Genomic DNA, 4,109 nt, shown 5'->3' with positions numbered 1-4,109 from the left:
GGTATTGTTCACTTGACTCATTTGTCACAGGTGGTGAGTCCCTTGCAGCCTTTGGCTACAGCTGAAGTCCCTGCCCATTGCTGTCTTCAGGGTCTTTTTTCAGAGATGCCAGAGACTGGGCTGGACTGGAAAAGACCCTTTGAACTGAGAGGTCGATGGCCATTTTAGAGGAAGACACTAGAAGGAGATGGAGCCTCTATGGGGTTGGCCTTGTCATGCTAGGAACCTGGGAACATGCTATCAGAAAGAGAGGTCCTAGGAACAATTTTCAGAGAGAGTGATGCTGGGAAAATGCCATCAGAGAGGGGGATCCTGGGAACATCCGTCAAAAAGGGATGCTGGGAACTCACTCTCAGAGAAAAGGATCTGGGGAATCCTCACAAAGGAAGAGAAGCTGGGAAGATGCCATCGGGGGGAGGGGGATGCTGCGAACATACCTTTAGAGTGAGGAATGCTGGGATCACACCCCCAGAGAGATGGATGCTGGGAGCAGGCGCCCAGAGAGAGGGATGCTGGGAACAGGCACCCAGAGAGAGGGATGCTGGCAACACCCTCAGAGAGAGGGATGCTGGGAACAGGCACCCGGAGAGAGGGATGCTGGGAACACCCTCAGAGAGAGCTACTCCCCCTCCGAGAACCAGGACCTGTTACTACCTGTCCCTGGGGGCCTGATTCAGAAGTTTCAGTGTGAAAAGAGAAGATCCTGAGAAGTTACAGCATTGGACACTCCAGACAGCAAATATTAGTAATTATCTGAGAAATGTAGTTATGATGGTTTTTAATCTTATTTTAAGTTTATATTTGGATAGCTAGGTGAAAAGTTTATATTGGGACAGCTAGGGAAAAGTGCTTTTTTATTGCATCTCACTCCCAAACGTGTACTGTAAAAGTTCCAGCTCACAGGCTGCAAACCAGTATTACTTCTCCAGTTAACTAAGCAAATATTACAAAATCCATTTGCACGAGAATATGCTCTCCCACGTCCTCACAGCTCTCCGTTTGCTCATTATGGGGGGGGGGAGCTTTTTGGCACTTTTAATGCTTTTCCCCAGAGAACACCTCTAACCAAGCAGAAGCAATCTGATCCCCCAGCTGGAATAAAGTAAGTGGAATTAAATATTTTTAAATGATGTCTTGATAGTTGTTGAAATTCCTGAGACTCTGCTGTGACTTGACAGCTTGGTAATTGCTAATTCGCTTTCCTGCTAATTGAACTGGATCCTGCTTGACAGTTTTCATGTGAAACTCTGTGACTAGCGATTGAGTCAGGGGGCTGCTCCCGCAGCCCGCCCCCCTCGCCAGGGCGCCCGGACAGGCAGCGGAGGGCAGGGCCGCGCCTCACAGTGCCGTGCCCCCGCAGCACCTATGCCCGGGGGCACCTCACCCAAGTGAGAAGCCCAGTGGGTGCACATTTCAGGAGCAAAATCTGTAAAAGGGGGTGTGATTTTCAAAGATTAGTGATCCTTCACCCCCACAAACATGCCTTTACATCTGTCACTGGCCTCCAATTTAGGGGCCAAAGCATAGGTTTTAGAGTAAGAGCTAGTTGGGTTCAAATCATTTCTCTGCCATTTGCTCGCTGAGTGACTTTGGGAAAACCGCTTCACCTCCCCTGGGTGTGTTTCTTCTCCTACAGAACGCAATCAGTGTATCTACCTTGGGGTGTTGGTGTATTTGAAGAATGGATATGTTTAAAGACGTGTGGCAGTGAGCTTGTGGCCCGTGGTACTCAAGAGACACCGGCTGCGTTTCTCTTTCTCCTCTTAAGCGATTGTGAGGCTGTTTTCTGCTATTTTGTTCCATTCCTTCCCTCTCCCCAAATGCGGTCAACACTCTCATGTGATGAGGTCTGACGTTGATGGCCTCCAACCGCAAAGCGCTATGGGGCAGGGGAGAAAGGCGTGTGATGGGGTGTCACTTCCTAGCTGATGAGGTTGGGGTCCCGGCTTCTCTCGGAGCCCTGGCACGCGGGTGGCAGCGAGGAGACAGTGCAGAGGCTTCCATCGTGTGCATCTCTGCCCTCACCTTCTGTTACTCTTTTTCCAGAAATAAATCCTCTCATGGGTCTCAACACTCAATTCCCGGGGCAGGAAAGAGACCCACGAGGGTCTCTCTCTTCTTTCCACAGGTGCTTCTTCTCCTCATAGGAGCTGAGAGCGATTCTGTTGCATGAGGTGAGGTACAGTGGCGACGGCAGGCGAGGAATAAAAGTTTCCTTTTCGTTCTGTTCCGCATCTTAGTATTTAGAGCTGTCATTTGCCAGAGGCAGCAGGAAGTTAATTTCGGTCAATCTGGGGCCTCCTCCTCCTCCCTGGGAAGCGTCTGGGTCCAGGGACTTCTTCGGTCAGGGGTGCTGAGTACTCGGCACTCTGAGTCTGCGTGGATGCTGTCCTCTGTCCGACTCTGTGTCCACACAGATGCTGCTCTCCGTCCGACTCGGTGTCCGCACGGATGCTGCTCTCTGCCCATCCGCCCCCGGCTCTTCACCACTGTTCCATCCTCTGCTGCTGTGTCCGCCCTGCCACGTGGGAGGGTCCTGGGGGTCTGCCCGCCCCTGACTCCTCCCACCCTGCAGGGACATGCCACACTTTGGGGCCATCTGTGACCATGTCACCCTTTGACTACAGATCCAGCCACCCCTCTTTGGGTCCTCCTGCCTCTGCCTCCTTTGCATAGGGATCCCACACATCTCTCTGGGGTTTGGCTCAGCCCCTGGCCTCTTGGATCGTACTTGGTTGCAATTCCGGATGTCTCCTAACTGGGAACAAAACCAGACTTGTCTACACCTCTCTGTAAAGCCAGCATTGAAAATCACTTTGGGGCAAAATGTAGGAAACAAAGCAATGTCTTCAGACCCCCTTCTTTTCACAGCTGGTCCCTTAGCAGTAGGCACATTCCCAACATGAGGAGATGGGCTGGCTGGCTGCTCGCTGGCCTCCAGGCAGCCCTTCTCTGGAGCAGGTGTGCGCACCGTGTCCCTCTGATGTGTGGGTTCGAGGAGGGAGAAGGGGAGACCCAAGAACCTCCCGCAACTCTCCCTCTGGGCTACGGCAGTAAACAACCAGCTTCACATTTTTCCTTCCCCAACCACTCGTTTCTCCTCATTTTCTATTTTTAAGAGGTTTTTTAAAATGCCTGGGATGATTCTTTTTTTAAGATGGAAATATAAATCTTCTTGACACAACGTGGAATTTTAACCACAGAAAAGAGCACAGCATCTTCCCAGAACATATTTTGAGAAGGTGGCTTTGCCTCCTCAACCAGCATTTTCCTGGGGAGCTCCCCCCAGTCCTTCCTCAACTCGCACTTCTCAGCCAGGGCCCTTCTCCCCCAGGAAGCTTTCTCTGATTGCCCAGCGAGCGGGGTGGGGGGTGGGGGGAGTCTCATGTGTGTGGCTCTCTGTGCAGGTGTCGCTATCTGCACGCTGTCTTGGTCAGCTTGGGGGGCTCACACAAAACACCACAGACCGGGGGGCTAATGCAACAGATAGTTCTGGAGGCCCCAAGTCTAAAATCAAGGTGGCCGGCGGATTCCGTTCTGGTGAGCAGTCTGCACCCGGGGGGCAGATGAGCACCTTCTCCCGGTGTCTCCCCGCTTTGGTGCGCGCAGTCTTACGAGGCCACCAGTCCTACCGGGTCAGGACCCCGCCCTTCTGACCCGCTTGTCCTTCCACCATAACAATCTCCTGAAAGCCGTGTCTCCGACCACAGTCGCTCTGGGGTCACAGCTGCAACCTCTGCATTTGGAGGGACACGACTCCCTCCACAGCCATCACCCTCGAGCCTTCTCTGCCCTGGGGACTGACTCCCGAGCAGCACACAGGTGCTTTCCTGTTAGCTCGGCTGTGGGCCCCGTGGGCAAGAGGTTGCTCTCACCATCCAGCCTCACCCCACGCCAGCCTCTCTGGGGTGGCGGGCGTGGGGGGGTGTGGGGGCCGCTCAGCCCTCCTGCCGGCGCCTCCTACCATCTCAGGCAGGAATTCCTCCTGCTTCCTGCAGGCAATAAAGCCCCTCTTTTGCAGACAGCTGGACACAGCCCTGTCTTCCCCCACCCTCTTCCCTGCAAGTGAACCTCAAGGTCTGGTGGGGGGTGGGGTGGTTCTCACGGTT

Source organism: Mustela nigripes, chromosome 7 (assembly GCF_022355385.1).
Source record: "Mustela nigripes isolate SB6536 chromosome 7, MUSNIG.SB6536, whole genome shotgun sequence".
Classification (NCBI taxonomy): domain Eukaryota; kingdom Metazoa; phylum Chordata; class Mammalia; order Carnivora; family Mustelidae; genus Mustela; species Mustela nigripes.
The sequence above is the reverse complement of the archived record's forward strand: the minus strand, read 5'-3'. Positions refer to the sequence as shown.